The 20248-nt window shown below is 37.0% G+C and overlaps 3 long non-coding RNA genes across 4 annotated transcripts; 1 reads left to right on the top strand and 2 right to left on the bottom strand.

Annotated features, from left to right (window-relative positions):
* Nucleotides 1-802: 802 nt before the first annotated feature.
* Nucleotides 803-4727, top strand: LOC113283688. Its single transcript, XR_003327579.1, has 2 exons — nt 803-4244; nt 4396-4727. It is a non-coding gene; the product is annotated as an uncharacterized LOC113283688 (long non-coding RNA).
* On the bottom strand, nt 4630-5200 carry LOC113283687. The gene is made up of 2 exons (XR_003327578.1): nt 5061-5200; nt 4630-4955 (listed from the first exon to the last, which is right to left on the bottom strand). It is a non-coding gene; the product is annotated as an uncharacterized LOC113283687 (long non-coding RNA).
* A 774-nt stretch (nt 5201-5974) lies between these two features.
* On the bottom strand, nt 5975-6721 carry LOC113278153. 2 transcript variants are annotated; one of them, XR_003325325.1, is made up of 2 exons: nt 6539-6721; nt 5975-6430 (listed from the first exon to the last, which is right to left on the bottom strand). It is a non-coding gene; the product is annotated as an uncharacterized LOC113278153 (long non-coding RNA). The 2 variants fall into 2 exon arrangements; XR_003325324.1 differs by having other exon boundaries at nt 6606-6721.
* Nucleotides 6722-20248: the final 13527 nt, after the last annotated feature.

Here is a 20248-nt window from a genome sequence, read left to right as displayed (position 1 = left end):
AATTTGGAAGGGCATTTCTTTTTTCTGCTTAATGTCTCATTGGCGAAGAGACCAATCACTTTTACCTGCTGAAATCTTAATACAGATAATACATTACGCTAGGTACATCAATATATTAAGATGAGAAAATACAACACTTTCTACGCCAAGTAACGCAATACAGTGGGTACCCTTGCACGATGCATGATATGCGGCAGGACCAGGATCCAATAGGTAATTTAAGCTGGTGGACAGCAGCTTTGGCAGTCACACCACAGCTCGTAAAGAACAAAACCTTATCTGCAGCTAGTGGGCATGCTTTTCGTGGTTTTGGACACACAACTTTTGAGCATGACTGGTTTTTAATCACTTTTGGGCACTTAACTATATAACTTGTACTCCCTCGTCCTACTCGAGTACCGTCCCTGATTGATATAAACAATAATATTCAATATGATAGAATTTATGTGTGATAAAAACTGATATAGATTTTAGAGTATAAGGGAGTAAACTTAATTACTGCTCGAGGAAGAGGTCGGCATGACAATCAAGACAAACAAGAAGAAGCTGAGGAACATACTGATCTTGGCCATGATCGAACGAATGATTTCTTTTTATTCTTAAATATTCTTCTTTGGACCTGTTATATGCACGTGACGTCCCTTTGTGGATGATGGTCGAATAGTGCTAACCAACTTCTATATATATATAGAGGCTACTAATCCACAAAATGAAGATATCTGTGAAAAAATAGGATAAGGAGGAAATCTTGTTCTTTAAATGCAATGAACATGATGTTGGGCTATCCCTCCTTATGGCCCAACCCGTGGCATCCCCTTAACCTTTGGGAGGAGCTAACTAGCGGTGGCCTAGTTAGGTTAAATGTTTCGATGAAACATCCAGGAGTCTTATCTTGTCCGTGAAATAGAGAGAAAGAGAGGCGGAGAGAGAGCTTTGTCGGCGGCAAGAAAAGGAGAGAAAAGAGGGAGAAATTTGTGGAGAAGTTTGAGGGAAGAAGTGGGGTTTTGCTAAGGGAGTGTTTGGCAAGGTCTCGGTGAGCTTAATCCATCAATTTGGTGCACCTATTCTTCTATTCAAGCCTGGAGATTTCTAGGGTTTGTTCAAATCCTAGTTGTGAGTATTTCTACTCTTGTTCTTGATTGATTATTGTGAATCTCGTCTAGTATTTACTATTAAGTGAATGAATTGTTGATCCATCCATTGGATCAGTGTAATTTAGGCAAATTGTTATCCAAGTGTTATATGCACCTTGAAGAATAGTGTATCCCCAAATTGGGAGTTGTGTGTAACCCATTGTTTGATTATAGTGGAAGATTTGCCTGTAATTTTTTACCCTTCACCTTGGAGGGGTTTTTCCACGTAATTTCCGGTGTCGTGTGATTGCTTCTTATATCTTCACAGTTGTGTTATTTCCGCATTGTGTTTCATTGATTGTGTGGTTTTCGTATTGCACGTAGCGGTTCGGATTTTGCAAGTCTCCCCAACACATGAAAGTCTTCATATTCTTCAGTGTTGTTCGTTTTAGTTTTAGTTTTCTTTTAGGAAAGCCACTGACAAGTTATCATTATGTGAATTTGGCCACGAGTACGTACCATTAATGGTCCATTATTAATTTTGAATTCCATGATCAATAATAATAGCGTATGTGTGTGTGTTGTAGGGTGAATGTTAGTGTAAGCGTGCCATGTGCACGTATGGTTTATAGAGTTAGAGAATGACTTGAGTCGAGTATATAATCTGGAGACATCTCTGTAACAAATTATCTTTCCTAATATTCAATTGAATTTAAATCGTTCACAGTAGAAATGTGGATTCTCACGAATTTATTATGGTATCAGTCCTGAGAAATCAATTTCTCATGGGTATCGATCCATAGCTTCCACTGTTCTTCATCTCTGATTCATCTTCAAGAAGATTTGTTCTTCAATTTGATAAGGTTTTCAAGAAGTGAAGATTTGCAGGAATTGGTGAGGTGTTGGATTTGATCCTGATACTTATTGCCACGTCGTCAATTAGGATCAAGCATGTTTTGAGATCTAAAATTCAGTGTTAGGGTTTGAGCTCTTGGTATTTCAATTTCTTGTTGGTGTATGGATTGAAATCTCTTACCTCATCAACTATCGATAGATTTTATCTTTAGATTACTCAGTTTCATCTAAATCTTTGTTCCTAATCTCCAGTTTCATCTTTAGATTACTTTAGATTTGATCTCATGTGTTCAATTTCTACATCACTATTTCAACAAAACTCAATTTCATCTGCAAATTCTGTTTTCATCATAACTTGGTATGATTTTGACCTAGTTCTTTTATCAAATCTTACTGGTATTGATTCCTGGATCTATTTGGTCTGATCATGCCTATTTCTGCTACAATAGTTAGTTAGGAAGAAGCTTAATTTTGTTCCATTGAATGGTGGGAAAATATTCCTCTTAAATCCAGTAGAATGTTGGGGTACGTGTGTGTATTGATTGTTTCCTGCATCATTGAGTGCTTAATTTTGCTTCTGTTAGATCCTCCTCTCAATGTTACTTTGGTATTGTCCTCACAATAGTGGTATGTGAGTGAGTTGGTTTGTGTGTGTAATGATGGAACTTAGGATGCTGTTTCGGGATTGAAATTGGTGAGATATATAAGTACAGATTGATGTTCTTCTTGATGAGTCTACATTCAATTCTGATGTATCCTGGTTTAGTTATCTTTACTGTTGTTTTTTACTTCATATCCTAGTCAGTTTCCTAACTTTCATATTGGTACATAATAATTGGTATTTCATCTGAATCTCTGCTGGTAATCTCCAATTTCATCTTTACATTACTTTAGATTTGATCTCATGTGTTCAATTTCTACATCACTATCTCAACAAAACTCAATTTCATCTGCAAATTCTGTTTTCATCATAACTTGGTATGATTTTGACCTAGTTCTTTTATCAAATCTTACTGGTATTGATTTCTGGATCTATTCGGTCCGAGCGTGACTATTTCTGCTATAATAGTTAGTTAGGAAGAAGCTTAATTTTGTTCCATTGAATAGTGGGGAAAGATTCCTCTTAAATCCAGTAGAATGTTTGGGTACGTGTGTGTGTGTTGATTGTTTGCTGCACCATTGAGTGCTTAATTTTGCTTCTGTTAGCTCCTCCTCTCAATTACTTTGGTACAATCCTCTCAGTAGTGGTATGTGAGTGAGTTGTTTTGTGTGTGTAATGATGGAACTGAGGATGCTGTTTCGGGATTGAAATTGGTGAGAAATAAGTACAGATTGATGTGCTTCTTGATGAGTCTACATTCAATTCTGATGTAGCCCGACTTAGTTATCTTTACTGTTGTTTTTTACTTCATATCCTAGTCAGTTTCCTATCTTTCATATTGGTACATAATAATTGGTACTTTCATAAGTACTGCAATAAGATTCTTCAACTGTTTCTCTACATTGTTAATTGATGGATATCAACTACAGTTCTTATGTGTTTAACGATGCTTTGGCTCTGGTTTGTTGCCTAAGTGGATCTATGTAGAGAGAGAATGTTTTGGTGCTTATTATTTCCTATGCAGTAGTATTAATTATGCCCACTTCAGTTTTAATTGCTGGAACCAGTTGAGAGGATGGTGATCTTGCAATCTGTGAGCAAGTGTGTTGTATAAGTTCTTTTGAAAATATTTTTGCCAGCAAGTAATGGTGGTTACAGATTTGCATAAGCTTTCAGCTCCATTCTGGTAGGAGAATGTTACATAACCATGTTCTGTAGAATATCTATTGAGGCTACAGTGGTGTAGTCTTCTACACAACATCCAAGGATAGTTCAATGCAGTCACTACTCATCATGGCTTTCCTGCAAGATTTTTTGTTGATTTTGCTGCTGCTAACGTTTCAGTGAACCGGAATCCCTATTCTCTATGTGCCAGAGCTGCTAATAATGATAAATTCCTACTTCTGGTTTACTTTTTCTCTTGCACTATCTCAATCCAGAACTACAACATCACCTATTTTACAACTACTCATGATGTTGTATACTTCTCAATCTGCTGCTGCACCATCAATGCAATTACTATCTGCTCCAACTGTTGCTACCTAGAGGCTATGCAAACTACTTCTACAACATCAAGGGCAACTTCTTTTTCACCTGCTACATTACTTCTTAATTGCAAAATGTACTACTAGACTCAACTGATGTTGTTGCTTGCTCCCATCTCCTGTTTTTTGTGAACTGCAGCATCACCTAACTCGCAGCTGTAGGGTGAATTGGTATGTGCTCTTAATTCTCTTCCATTATTTCTACTGTGCAACCTACTCCTGTTGTTGCCTGTATCATTACTGCTGCTACACCAACATATTCCTATTATGTTTGCTACAACATTATGAATCTACGGTCACATTCAAGCTACATCAACTGCAGGTGTTTGCTTATACTCTGCAACTTCAATTGGTTTTCACTTTAGCGTATGTAAGTTTGTGTGCGCTGTAGGGTGAACAAGATCAATGTACCTTCAAGGCACCTTGACCTTGAGGGAGGGTAATAGCGTATGTAAGTGTGTGTGTGTTGTAGAGTGAATGTTAGTGTAGGCGTGCCATGTGCACGTATGGTTTATAGAGTTAGAGAATGAGTTGAGTCGAGTATATAACCTGGAGACATCTCTGTAACCGCATACATTTTATTATTACATCCAACACTGGATTGTACACTTACATCAGATTAAAAGGAGAGAACACAATACAATACGTAGTTACATACATATATTTGCAAGAAAGATTATATGATGTGCGGTACGACCAGGATCCAGTGGGCATTTTAAGCAGGAGGAGGACAGCATTCTGGACATCTACAACACGGCATGTAAGAACCAAATCTGCATTTATTTTGTGGGCAGACTTTTGGTGGTGGATTGAGGCAAACACTTACACACTTAACTTTTGGGCATGTATCTACTACTTCTTGGTCCTCATCCAGTATCAATCCTGATAGATATAATCAAGTAGTTCGATAATTACAAATCAATACGTGCTTATTATATGTAATACTTTGAAAAAGAAATACTTACTGTAAGGAAGTAGTAGACTTACTACTGGATAAAGAAGCTGGCATGACAATCAAGACAAACAAAAAGAAGCCAAGGAGCAAACTGATCTTAGCCATGATACACAGTGATGCTTTTCTTTTTCTTCTTTGATGAAAAAATGATGGTGTCTGAGTAATAGTAACAGATTCTCTACATATATAGTAGTCTATAAATTTGAAAATATCTGTTCCGAGATAGGATTAAAGATATATTTTTTAATGCAAAGGATAAGAAAGCCGATGCATATCAGTTTTGATATTTTGGTCAAAACCAGTTTTCGTGTTATACTTGGCTAGGGAAAAATCTAATGGTGTACCAAAAATGGTGGACCATTAAATTCTAACCATTGGATGATGGTTTGGGGTCTTATTTGGGTTTTCAAAATCCCCACCCCCTATCAATCCTGTGGGTGAGGAGCAGGTCCACCGATTGGTACACCCTAAACAAGCGGCTTGGCTATTTACAAAGTTGTATCCCTAATCCGAGGCTGTAAATGATTTATGGTTTTGACACCACTTCAACTCGATTGATTCTTTTTCTTTACTTATATTTCAATTATAGGTAGTTATTTATTTATATTTTTCAATCAAAAAAAATGTTACTTATCAATTTTTTCTTACTCAACCGATCGAGTCATCTGAATATGACTTATCATGTCTAAATCTGACTCAAAATTATTATATAGCAAGGATTCATAGATTTAGATTCTTTTTTAATTACAGTCGATAAGCACCAACAACTCGTACCCTTACTCAAATACCTCTGTGCCAGACCTCTTTGACAATTAGAAAATTGACAAACAAACAATTTTATTTGTTACTGCCAGGCAAATCTGAAGGAAGCCAATTTTAGACGGTTTGGAATCGGATTTTCTGCTATTATTTCCAATTAAGAAGAAGGATCAAACTTGGTGAAATCTTGGAAAACAAACACCATTCTGTCATACAAATATAAAGAAATCTTGGAAAACAAACACCATTCTGTCATACAAATATAAACACAACCGCATACGCTTTATTACATCGAAAATGCAATTAATACCCTAATACAAACATAGGTACATATAAGCGGCTACATGAAAATAAGAGGAGAAAGACGCAATACTATCCAAGCAAAACGAGGTACACATATGTATGTAGAACTAACCCCTAGCAAAAAAAAAAAAAACATGGCCAGTATGTGGTACAACCAGGATTCGATAGGTAATTCAATTAACAGAAGCACAACCTCTTGGGCAGCCACAGCACGGCGTGTAAGAGCCAAATCTGCATTTAATTTGTGGGCACACTTTTATTGGTTTGGGGCACACAATTTGTAGGCACTTAAACTTTGGGCACTTGGTTACTACTCCCAGATCCTCCTCCAGTATCATTCCTGATATATATATATATATTGAATTAGTTGATAATTACGTAAAAATATACATCAATGTGTGATATAAATTGAAAGATTTTTTTACTAAAAGGAAGTATACAAACTTACTGCTCGAAAAAGAGGGGGTTGGCATGACAATCAAGACAAATAAGAAGAAGCCGAGGAACATACTCACCTTGGCCATGATATACTGTAAGTGTTGCTATTCTTGTTTCCTTTTTCTTATTTTTTTTTCCTTTTTCCTTTTTCTTTTTCTTTTTCTTCTTTGATATTATTATATGTAGGTACCCGTTGTTGATGATGATGATGGTCGGGTAATGCTAACTGACCTTTACATATAGTTATCTTGGAATTGAAAATATCTACTCTAATATCTAAAGATTGGATAAGAAGATGTTGGCAATAGATAAGATAGACACAAAGTCTTTGTACTTTTCAATGATGTTGGTTTTAGTTTTTGTTTTCTTTTACACAAGACATGTTACCATTATGTAAATTTAGCCGCCAGTAGGTACCAACTTCATGATCAGTAATGCCACATAGTAGTATAGTACGTTTGTCGGATGGCTGCAAAAGTTAGATCTTAGTGGTTGGCACATAACTTTTACATTTTAACTTGAAGCCATGTTACGCATAGATTTTCACGGGGTGGAATATGATACAAACGATATGGAAAGTCGATTTTTTTTATTATTTTTTTTTTGTTAAACAATTAACCATTTCACCAATGCAAATTCAAGGTTATAATGAGTTTAAGATCGAAAATAAGAGAATACAAACTAGCAAGAACATACTGTAAAAGTACAATACCGAGAAATCCGACAAGAAAAAAAAAGTATTACTGGAATAAGACAAATACAAGTATGAATAAGATCCGACTAAATCGGAGGAAGAATGGTTTTTCTCGGAAGTGAATCCCGACCATTTAGTTTTTTTTTTTTCTTTAGAAAGATATGTTCCCAAAATAGAGAAAATATTTGATGGGGGCGTTTTTTAAAGGGGGCATGGGGGACAAATGATGTGTTGAAACATGTCTTTAAAATTAATGAATTCAGTTTCTCCCCAAAATAGGAGTGATTTGCTCAAATCTCTTGTAAATAGTGATGAAGCTTCCGTCGTCAAAGAAATTACCGATAAAGATGAAGATTTCGTCATCGGAGAGCATCACTTCCGATCTTAGAACCCAACCCGATAACAAAGAACAATCACTAAAGCGAAGATAAACCTCAAAAGAGTAAATAAAACCACCATAATGATGTAGATAAGTAGAATACATAATAAAAATTAATCTAAAACTACTAATAAACCTAGAAAACACGAAATAGTGAAGAAATCTTCTCAGATCTGGTCCATTTTGGATCAAATCTGAGTAGAGAAAGATTGTTTTTGATGATTTTGTGGTTGAAGAGGAAGAAGGAGTGAGAAAGAGGAGAGAGAAAATCTAGAAGGCAGGATTATTAAGTGAAAGTCGAATCATACTATTGCATGACCATTATGTTATCATAAAGTAAATTTGGCCATGGGTACTACTCCAAAATATCCCAATTTTCTTCGTATACTTGGCTTCCCAGTTGCCTTCGTAGTTGGAAGAAATTTTTACCGCAAAGAGATCTAAAAAAGGGTGGAATTCTGCGTCCCCCAGAGTCCAAGATAATTCCAAAAGGGAACATATGATCAGAAGGTTAAAAAATGACCACAAAAATACCGTCTATGTCCCTAAAATGATGACATACATGAGTGGATGCGGTAGGAGCGACTTTTCAAGCGACTGATAGTGCACTCTAAAATTGGACAGGTCAACCGGACTCATTTGACTCGTCAAGGACAATTTTCTTCCCGTCCTAGATCGTTCATCTGGACTCAAAGAGGACTCAGTTAAAAAAACGTTGTGAAAAATCTAATGTGAGGGATAAAAATGGCATTAAAACGTTGCAAAAATTCTAAAATGTTGCTTTTGGAATTTTTGATAAGGAATGATAACACGTGGGAATTTCACCCTTCTTTAAGCCCCCTAATTTGGTAAACAGCTCTACTTGAAAGCTGTTGATTACACATTTGTGTATGGGACTACAAATTGAGACGAATCGTGGTTTTGACATTTTGCTTTTAACTCAAATCGAATTCTACGCGGTTGCTCACAGGAGACACCAGTTACTGAGAAAGTACCAAAACCAACAAAAACAATGTGTTTGTTTTAATATCTCTCCCAAGTAAATTAGCTGTGATTATTGGAAATCCAGTAACACACCCAAATGGAGAATATGCAAGATCTAAGACATAATAAATACTAGAACTTAAACTTATTTATTAATCTCAAGCGAAATACAAGTTACATTCGTGGGTTACAAGAAACCCTAATCCCTTCTCCAAGCCTATGAATTACAAGGAAACCCTAACTCTCTCTCTCTCCTATGCTAGACCTTTCCCTCTCCAAAAGATCTCTCCCTTTACATTGTCCAAAGGTCTCTATTTATAGGCCTAAGCATCCTTAGTGGCATACATCGTTCCTCATTTTCCTATAAAATCAAACTCTATTATAAATAAAGCACACTTTTAGAAACACAAAGAAACTCTAAACATAGTAAAACTCTAAAATTGGCAACAAGCACAACTTGCTTCTCAAATTAACTCGACTTCCAAATATGACACGCTGTGTCAACTTCTCTTGTTGATCCAAACTGACTGCTTCGACTGCAGTAGTTGATCCCTGTTGAGTCTGACGCGCAGAAGCTTCGATACTATGTCTAGAGGGTGAGCTGTGATTTTGGCATAATTTCGATATAATAACAATTTCATTAATTGCATATCAAAATCTGTACATTATCTCTATACACTCTAGACATATACAACTCTCACATGACACTCGTGTGCACTCACTGTGCACACTACTTACTCACTCCCACCAGTCATAAACTCACGATGAGAGAGCTCTCACCTCTCCCTTATCAGAGTCGGGCCTGAGGGTGTGCAGGCCGTGCGACCGCACAGGTCCCAACTCTGTTGAGGGCCCAAAATTTTTCTTACTTATTACGTTAAAGAATGTAAAATTATGGGAATTTTGATAAAGTACCCTCGTATAAATATAACCACTAAAAAACTGTCCCCGTTTTTCACAATTTGTTAAAGTACCCTCACCTAGTTTTTCCATCTAGTGTTAGTTAAGCCTAATTTACTTTACATATATGCCCTTTTCATACGCCACATTGATTATATACATCATTTTTCGGGTTCGTCGAGTCTGGTTCAGGATCGTTACACCGCTTTCAGGTTCGTTACCGCATTCCCCAAAAAGGTTTCATCATTTCAAGTGTTTTGGGGTTTTTGGTTGGAAGAAAATCGACCTTCAACGACATTTTTTTAGGTTCGTCGAGCCCGGTTCAGGATCGTGACAACACTTTCAGGTTCGTCGAGCCCAGTTCAGGATCGTTATACCGTTTTCAGTATCGTCGGATCACTTACCCTCCTCTCCAAGGATATGTGGTACATGGGTAAATAGGACTTTTTATTGGAAAGATAACTGCCACCTAGCACTTAACTGGACAGAATTTTCCTTTTGAATAAAATGGGGTACTTTAAAAAATTTCTAAAAAACGGGGGCACTTTTTTAGCATAAAGTGAAGTGCATGGATACTTTATCAAAAAGCCCTAAAATTATCCAAAAATCACCTACCGAGGTTCGAACCTGCGACCTAAGGGAAAAACTCAATCCATTGGACTGTTAATCAGCTGCTTTACCTCAAATATTATGTGAATTTACACTTTTATATTCTACCATCATTCCACCATCTCTATCAATGGTTATATCTTTTAAATTTTCGTCTGTGTATTTTCGTTCTTGTTAGTGGGCATCAACCAAAAATTCAAGTTATTTTCATTTATTTTTTCAGGAGTACACACTACCACCTCCGTCAATAAGTGCAAGACCACAAACTCTTAACTTTCAAATAAGTATGGAAGAAATTTTTCTTTACAAATAAATACTGATAATTGATATAATTGCTATTACAAAATTATCAAAAAAAAAAAAAAAATGGACCTTATAAGAGGCCCCTAAAGAAATTTTCGAACATGGCACTCTCAGGCTCACGATCGGCTCTGTCCCTTACACTGCGAGGACTCAATGCCACTTACTTGAGTGACTACAGATGAGGACCATGAACTCCTATTTATACTTTCCTAGGAACCGTCTAGAATAAGTCCCTAAAGCACCGACTAAACTAGTCAAGACATTTCTAGCTGGTACATGACAGATTTTATAATCTAGATATTTCTAGAGGATCTCTTTACACACGTATAAAAGTTTTCCAACGAAATAAAATTTGTTAAGTTCCATGGAACGGTTTTTTGAGATGTGTTATATTCAAGTTTACCTTACAACTATAACCCTGAAAAATTAGGATGCATAATCCGTTATACAGACATTTTTAATTATTTCATATAATTATGGATGTCACAGAAACATACAAGATTCTTTGGGCCTGACAATAAGAAAATAAATTTTTGGTCCATAGCCTATTTCTCCCGAACCCTGATTTTGGGCACACCTAAATCTTTCTAGGCATACAAAGCACTAGTCCTAACTTGGGTAACCTTATAAGGGGTACCCTATGGTTAGTTCAATTACCTATATGCCCTTAAATCCTTTAAATTACTAATCTATCCCTAACCCTAATACAAAACCTAAAATCAATAAACCTAAAATCAGTTTTATAACCCCTTCTTCTTCCTCCTCCATAGTAGCCGAACCCTTCTTCTTATTCCTTTTTTATTTCATCGTATCATCGCGGAAATTTAATCGTCGATTCGTGAAACTTTAATCGACGATTAAACTCATCTATATAATGGGTCGTCGTAAGGCAGTATCTCGTTCAAATCGATCTATTGAACAACCTATTGACGAAGAAGAAGATTTAGAGAGTGAAGAACAAACTCAAAATCAGCCACAAAATCAACCGGAAGAATATATTGAAGAAGAACCAACTCCGGAAATGAGAATAAAAAGGTTAGTTCTACAAACCCATCTCGTATTTGATGTTTTTAATTGTTTTGGTCGATTTAATTCGTCAAAATCATGTTTCTGCGGCGGTTACAGGGTATGGTTCGGCGTAAAACAAATCTTAGATGTGTGCCGATCTGTTCTTGAAACTGAACCCCGAAAGTGCATATGAACGGCTCGGCGTAGATCTGAAATCCGTTTTGAGCCGAACTTAATGACACAGAGACTTATATTTAGGATCGGCTTATTCGATGGTTTTAGTTTTTTGCCGAATATGTTTTGTGAATTTCAGAAATTTTGCATGTGCGTAGGATCGGCTTGTATGGTAATATTAGTTTTGTTCCGAATAAATGTTGTTTGAATTTCAGAATTTTTGCATGTGCTTAGGATCGGCTTGTATGGTTGTATTAGTTTTGCACCGATTAATGTTGTTTGAAATTCATGAATTCTTATTTGTATGACACCATTTTGTGCCGAACAAATGTTTCAATTCATAAGTCTAGATTCGGCTTATTCGATAGTATTAGGGTTGTGCCGAATATTATTGTAAAATTACATAAATTTTACAAGTGTATAGGATTGGCTTATTTATATGATATCATGTTGCGTCGAATACATGTTTGAGTTCATAATCATAGGTTCGGCTTATTCGACAGTATCGGTTGTGAGGCGAATATATAGGATCGTCTTATAATTGTTTTGTGGTATGAGTCGATCCACACTCTGTGTAAGCTAATAAAAATTTCAATACATGATTCGGCTCATATGTGTTATTTCGGGTAAGCCGAGCCTTCTTATTGGTTGACAAGTTTTTGGCTTTTCAAATCCATATTTCATATAGTTTGTATCCCTTTGTTGTTCAAATCATACTTCTAACTTTCATACTTGTGTCAGGCCTAATGCATCTAATAAGAGGAAGAAGATGGAGGTAACACCTTCTACTTCTAAAACTCTCGATCCTCGAGGAGGAGGTAAGAAAAGATTGGGAGTGGGAGGTAGAGGAGACATTTTAGAAGAAGAAGCTGAAAAAGGAAGAGTTGGAAGACAAGAAGAAGTTGATGATAATCAAGAAGAACATGAAAAAGTTCATCAAGAAACACAACCCCAAGGAAAACCCAAGAAAGACAAGAAAGTTAAGAAGGTGGCAGAACCCGAGAAAGTGAAGGACGATGATGATCGACCGACCACTGGTTTACACATTCCTGATGAAGATGACGTAATTACACCTCGATCAGATGGTTTGCCTCATGGTCTTCCGGAAGATGGAGGAAATGTGTTGATTGGTTATGCCGAATCTTGGGCGAAGAGAATTTATGAGACTCCTGATCAAAACCGTGTAGTCCGAGTATTGAGACACCAAAGGGAAGCGGAATGGAGTCTTGATGATGAGGTTCCTGAGGTGATTGATTACGTACAACGCGGTGCTTTATGGCCTATCATCAATTATGGACATAAGGAATATGATAGTGTGTCGGCCTCTGCCTTTACTGAGCGCTTTTTTCCAGAAATTTACACATTTCAATTACCTTTTGGAGAGATGACAATCACTCCTGATGAGGCTAGTAAGATTACAGGCCTTAAAGCAAGGGGTGTAAGTGTGGATGCTGGTTTTTATGACATGAGTTGGGATGAGCTATACAATTTTTACCTGGAAAGTCTTGGTTGGGGTTCACACAAAACTGAGTTGGAATTTTGTCTATCAGTTAAAGATGTCGATACTGTTTGCATACCAGGTGGCAGAAATAAGAATAATAAGAAGATCAAGTTGACTAACTTGAAAAAGGAGTTTGAGAACACAAAGAAAAGAGTAAAACAAGGTTTGTTGATAATGTATCCCGTCAAAGTGAAGCAAACCGGAACTTCCTACTTTCTTTAAACTCTTGGTAGAGAAATCTTTCCCGACACTACCGGAAACAAGGTAAATGCTAATTACCTCCAATCGGTAAAGAATCTTCAAACTTGTAACAAGTTTGCTTGGGGAACGTCTACGCTCGCTTACCTGTTGGACCAACTTTCCACCGCATCTAGGTTGACAAGTACAAACATCGGAGGGAACTTCACTTTGCTCCAGGTAACTTTTGGGAGTTCAGAGTATGGTTCGGCTTATAACCATAAAATCTTTTAATCCTAACTTTGTACTTACTTGGTTCGGCTTATAATACTTGATCCATATAAGCCGAACAGTTCTCTGAGTTTGCGAACTTTATTCTTACTTTGATGTTTCCAAGAAAAACTTGTTTCTATCAATTCAATTCTTTTGATTTTTTTTAATGTGGTTCTTTGTATGTAGGTGTGGATATATGACCATTTCCCAATTTTGAACTTGGCCAAAGTATATGAGAAAGATCTCGATTATGTTGATACAGAGCCAACTGCAGCACAGTATGCGTATGAGGACTCCAAGAAAAGGAACAAAAAGAAGTTGGTGGCAAGTTTGAGAGAGACGTTAGGCCGTATTGGTGTTGATGATGTCACTTTTCAACCATATGAGAAGGAAGATGAAGAAGATGAAGTTGTTGAAGATGAGGATATGCCGGTAGGTATGTATCATGGTCCATTGTGGTATCCCGGTGGTTATGTTATATACGATCCTAGGCAAGTACTCCGTCAATTAGGATGCGTCCAAAAGGTTACTTTGTTTGACGAGAAATTCAGGTTGTTACCAAAGAGTGGTAGGGGAACTAAAATCACCACTTCATCTTGGGAACCAAAGTATAATCCCGATCCCACCGTTGAGTTTTGGAATAATTTAGACAATCACACATTACATGCGTCCAAGTTAACATCTTTACTTGATGATCCATGTGAAGAGGATCGGGGCTATATGGATTGGTATAACCAAATTTCTCATCCCTTCATTATCAATAAGAAAAGGCAAAAGATAGCTGATAAGGGGAAGGCGAAGCCTATCAAGATCACCAACAAGTCTACTTCCGAAGATGTAGTCAAGGCTTTCAAGATTATGGTAATAATGACTTCACTTTATACTATTTTCATATATTAGTTATGGTAAAAATGTCTTCAACCTCACGGTTATAAGTTGTTAACAAATGAAAAAATAGGTTGCCGCGAGTAGGGAGATGTTGTAAAAAATGAAGGCCAAACTTGGTTGAAAAACATCAATGACCGCGGAAGAACAAAAATACCTCATCAACAAGTGGGATGCAATCATCAACAAAGGAGAAGGACCCGAGGAACCCGAAAAAATGCCTACCACTAAGAGGTCTCGACAAGTTGGTGAAGGTACAAGCCAAGGTGGTGCTACCGGCCAACCCGGTAATGATGAAGAAGACCAAGGTGGAAGAAGAGGTGGTCGTGCAACTAAGAAGAGGGGTCGTGGTTAAATGCCCTTTTATGTTTCCAAGTTCCTTTTAATGTTTTTCTTAAGTTTTAAGTACACTTTTATGGTGTTGCAAACACCTTTGTTTTTAGGTGCTGAACTTTGTTTTTAATGGTGCTGGGATTGAGTTATGGACACCTTAAATTTCATGTTTTAATGAATAGCTTAACAGTTAATTAGGCACTTACTACCTACAATTTATAAAGTTCCGCTTATCCTGAAATTTGAGTTATGCGCCGAATGTATATAGTTCGGCTTATCCTGTAATGTTAGTTACGCGCCGACTCATTTTTCCTTCAGGTTTGGCTTTCTCTATAATTTGAGTTATAAGTCGAGCCTTAAAAATCCTTATTGGTGTAATCCAGTATATAGTTCGGCTTAAAACTCACCAATATGGTGAGCCGAACCTGTAAAAAGTTTTAAAAAAATAGTCGTTACTTTTACTTTTTTCACGAAAATCTAGGAACGACTCTTTTTTTTGAAAGATATAGCCGTTGTAAAACTATATTCTATATATACCTACATGTTTTTTCATATTCTTAACCACATATGCTCAAAAAATGGCACCCCCAACTCCTAAGTTTACTCTAGAAGAAGATTTATCTCTTTGCACTAATTATGTAGCATACTATCCAAAGAAAGGTGAAGAACGACGAGTAAAAGGTATGACGAGTATGTACTACTTGGTTAGAATTCATGAAACCTTCAACATGGAAACAGGTAATCCTCACAAACGGGATACTGCGAACTTGTTTTGCCGAATTGAAAGTATTAAGAAAAAAGTCACAGACTTCATAGCTTTATTTCGGATTGTGAGTCGATATCAACTCAAAGGTGAAACAAACTCTGAGATTGAAGTTCGAGCTCTAGAGGAATGGCGATGATGGAAGGGAAAGAATTTCGAATACAAAGATCACTACCACATTCTTAGAAGGTTTCTCATTACCCGTTTAGGATATTAGAAATTAATTGCAAGCCTACTATGTAGCAGGGATGTAATCCACAATTTCTATGAATTTGAAAAGTCTATTTGGAATGATATAATAATTCTTCTGTTCATGAATCATGAAAGGTTTAACTTTCTTTAAAAATATACTACAAGCCGAACCTATCAAAGTAATTCTGGTTTTTTAAAGTTTTTAGGTTCGTCTTGCAGTGAAATATTATTATAAGCCGAAACTGACAAAAAAAACTATGTTTTTTTTTTTGTTGGCAGGTTCGGCTTGCAGTGAAATAATATTATAAGCCGAACCTGACAAAAAACTCTGTTTTTTTATTTTCGGGTTCGGCTTATAATACTCGTTATGTGATAAGCTGAACCTTCTCCCGTGTTCATGGTTCCAGTTTGCAAAAAACGACACGTTCCATAACTAAAAAGTAAATCATTCAAGTATTTCGTTTTGATGGGTACATGTAACTGCAATTCTAGTCAAAATATCATCCTCATCATACACGAAAATCAAAAGACACAAAATAAACGGATAAATCCATGAAACATTTTTATAGGAGATCCTAAACGAATCTCATCCTCTTCACTGACCTCTTTCTCATCATCTTCACTGACCTCTTTCTCATCCTCTTCACTGACCTTGTTCTCATCCTCTTCACCGACCTCGTTCTCATCATCTTCACTGACCTCTTGCTTATCATCTCCATCCTCATCACTCGAAAACATAATTACTTGTCCACTTGGAGGTTTCACATGCAAAGATTTCCAAAGATCTATTTCCGTCGCATAATTTGCGCACCAATCCATCGCAAAATTATTTTCAAATCTAGGCCAAAAGGCTGCACTCATCAAGGGTGGTAATGGGCAACCGGGTCTAAGTTTGAGGCCGATAAAATGACAATTTTGAACAAATCCAAGAACAAGTCTTTTATCCTTTACACCATAATTGCAAGGTTTTGTTGGAGGCGCGTAAGTAAAGCTACTACCCGTCCATGTGAAACAATGTACGACGCAATTGAATGTCTCCGCTATTAAAAACCCACAAATGGGCATTGCCATCCAATGCTCTTCGGTAATTATAAAATCCCCATGCAAACGACGTTCGAATGCAACGTACTCCGCTGCCACCCCTGCATCTTTTCTTGGACCTGTTCTCATCATTGTCTTAAAGAATTCTTTGTTTTTACGTAGGGTTTGTAACAATCGTTGCCGAATATAGTTCACTTCATTTTCAGGGATCACGGATTATTCCCTTCCATAAAAGGACCAAGTTGTTCCGCCGTGACGTAATAACCACAATTTTCATCACCTTGTACGTCGTCCATTGCTATAATATGCTCATGAATTATTGGCGATAGATCTTCCAAGTAGTTATCTTATATAAAATTGATAGGCCTCATATACTTACCGGACTTATCTCTTTTGGGTCATCTCATCCTACCAATTTCATGTACGGTCCTTTTCTCTTTTATCTTAGTTTGGTTCTTAGTTTGTGAAGGATACATCTTATCCTTCCCCTTGACATCCTCTTTACTATCATTTGCTTGTGACGGACAATCATTATCATTCACCTCTTTGTTACTTGTTTCCTCTTTTTGAATACTCGGACGACCTCGTTTTTTTGGAACTTTGACTTCTTCCTCCTTCATCAACTTCTCAATTTCTTTCTTTGCATTTTCAAACCTTGCATCATGGTAGTCAACGTTGGATGGATACCTTTTATTTGCCAATAGTTCCTTGTTGGCTTGTCTAGTTTGAAAATTATTCATTTTCTTACTCTTCCTACGTTTCGGTTCACTCTTCTCCGGTTCCAAAATATTTTCTTGGGTGAAAGGATACATGACCGGCATCATGTTGTCCCATAGGAATTTCTTTTGAGGTCGGGACATATTCCTAAACATCTCCGCCAATTTTTTCCCATTTGTCGTGTCCCATATCTCTAGATCATCCTCGTCGTATTAGGTTGGGAGAGGATCGAAGCTTAATTGTTTCCAAAAATGATCAATATCCTCAAATGGTATGATACCATCCTTGTATCGAAGTAGGTCGTGGCGGCATGGAAGTCCCAGAGATGTCTTCATTGTAAAAACACACTCTTCCTCCAAGGTGGCGCCTAATGTCTTAATCAAATCCACTTCTATCATCAACAAGTGGATGCATAGATGGGAGACTCTATAAGTTAATTCCTGTAGCAGTACCATAATTCTTGTGTCTAAACATAAGGTCATGCTCGAACGCGGATTTAATTCTCACAACATCACATTTGAAATATTCATCAATTGCATCAAAAACCGTGGAAAAAGTGTCAACACAACCAAAAAGGTTCTTCTTCAACCGATAACGAGCCGACTCTACCATACTTGTGTCTTGGTTGTCGAAGTGTTTGTGCTGATTTGTGAAACAACTCACGAACCTTTATTTATTAGGTTCCAACATATCTTTGACCAAGTAAGTAATGACATCGGGGTAGGCGGTCTTCCAATGCTTAATAAGCATTTTAAAATTTTCTTCAAAGACATCCTCGGTGATTGACCATATCAAAGCTTCCCATTCGCTTTGGAAAGAAGCCCACAACATCTCATTATGTTCATATGCTTTCAAGAATTCCTTCTTTTTCTTTACTAGTGTCTCCAACGGTTGCTTAGCAATATTCTTTAATTCTTTCAACTTAAGTGGTTGAATTATCGGTTGGCATTTTTTCCTCACATTGCACCATATGTGACACGTACAAATAAAATGGAATGCATCCGGAAATACCTTCTTAATAGCATACATCAACGATGAATCTTGATCAGAAATGAACACTTTAGGAAGAGCACCCTTCCGGAAGATTGACTTCAATTATTCTAACCCCCAAACATAACTCTCTTTCTTCTCGTTTTTCATGAAACAAAAAGCCACGGTGAACGAAGCCTTTGTCGAAGTATGCCCCACAATGTTCATCAACGACATCTCATATTTATTAGTCTTGTACGTGCAATCCAATATAATAACTTGTGGGAAGCATAGAGCCAATTGGGCGCATTCCGGGTGGGCAAGGAAAAGGTGTGTGACCGAAGTCATCCAACTTCTTTTGGCAAGCGTAGTTATTCTTCACCCCTGACAACATTACTTGTTGCATCACCATCCTACCTTGCAAATTGAGTCTTCTAATCTTTTGTCTTGCATTGTAGATAGTTTGCATAGTCGACTTGTTATTCTTGTTGTCCGCCTTCAATTTGCTAAGAATCCTAGAAGGTGGCAAACGTGCTCGTGTCATTTTATCCACTTCTAGCATCTCGTCGGGTTTGAGTCGCGCTACTTTCGCATGTCCATGAAGGTCTTTGGGACGTGGGTGGTTATGACGACAATCCATATCTTTATTAATTATCCAATATTGATCTTCTTTCTTCATGGTCTTATTCTTGAGGTTGCAAACGATCTTGAAACGGCAATTTCTTTTCTTCGTCTTCGTCCTATTCTTTCTCCCGGTCTTCCCAACATATACGGTACCCTTTTTAACCTTGCTAGCGCCGGTTCTACTACGCTCACAAATCATTTCAAACCGATCCCATCGGCTTTGTTGTCCTTTAAGTAGTACACAATTTACCTTCATCGCATGTTCCTCAAGCCAATCAAGAACTTCAGGTTTAGTTTTCCATGTCTACGTTCATTTCAAAACAAATAATTTGTAAGAAAAACTTCGGAATATTCCGACAACATTAAGGTGCTCAAAAAGTTCTTACATACCAAATCATTTTGGAAGTGATCCTTGGTATCCTCATGAATCATGTCTACTGGATCAAGTTTATTTTCCATGGGTCCAACCACGATCTACAAATAATAGCAAGGTTATATACTAGAAAAGAATTATAATAGCAAGGTTCGGCTCATTCGACAATCATATTATGTGCCGAATCATGACCATTTACAGGTTTTGGCTTATACGATATTTTAAATATGTGTCGAACCACACTCAATATTTTAACCCAAAAATTAACAAATTATTGTTCGGCTCATACGATAATGAAATTATGTGCCGAACCTTAAACATTTAGAGGTTTCGGCTTATATGTTATTATCAATATAAGCCGAACCATTAATTTTCTTATTCCGGGCAATGCAGGATGTTGTTCGGCTTACTATGAAACTTTCATATAAGCCGAACTAGTGTGTAGCAAAAGGGTGAAAATTGAAAATTATAGGTTCGGCGCATGCTGTAAACAGATCCAGTGAGCCGAACCGTTCATCATTTGGTTGATTCGGCTCATAGATGTGAGCCGAACCTCAACCTGGTTCGCTGAACCATGAAGCAAAAATCCAAACTTTTGATAATTTGTAGCTCTAGAAGTGAGATTGAGCATAAGATAGAAGTGTACATGTGTATTAGAAGCATTGGGTTCTTCATATATGTGCTCATCATCTGGATTTGGCTCATAAAAATCATCATCTTGAGTTTGTCTTTGAGTTTGAGCTTGAGTTTGAGTTTGAGTTTGTGTAAAATCATTCTCATAATCTAAGAAATCAGCCATTTGGGAATCATTGTTGTAGTTG

The sequence above is a fragment of the Papaver somniferum genome, chromosome 5, assembly GCF_003573695.1.
Source record: "Papaver somniferum cultivar HN1 chromosome 5, ASM357369v1, whole genome shotgun sequence".
In the NCBI taxonomy this organism is placed as follows: Eukaryota; Viridiplantae; Streptophyta; class Magnoliopsida; order Ranunculales; family Papaveraceae; genus Papaver; species Papaver somniferum.
Note: the sequence above shows the minus strand (reverse complement) of the source record. Positions and strands in the feature narration are given on the sequence as shown.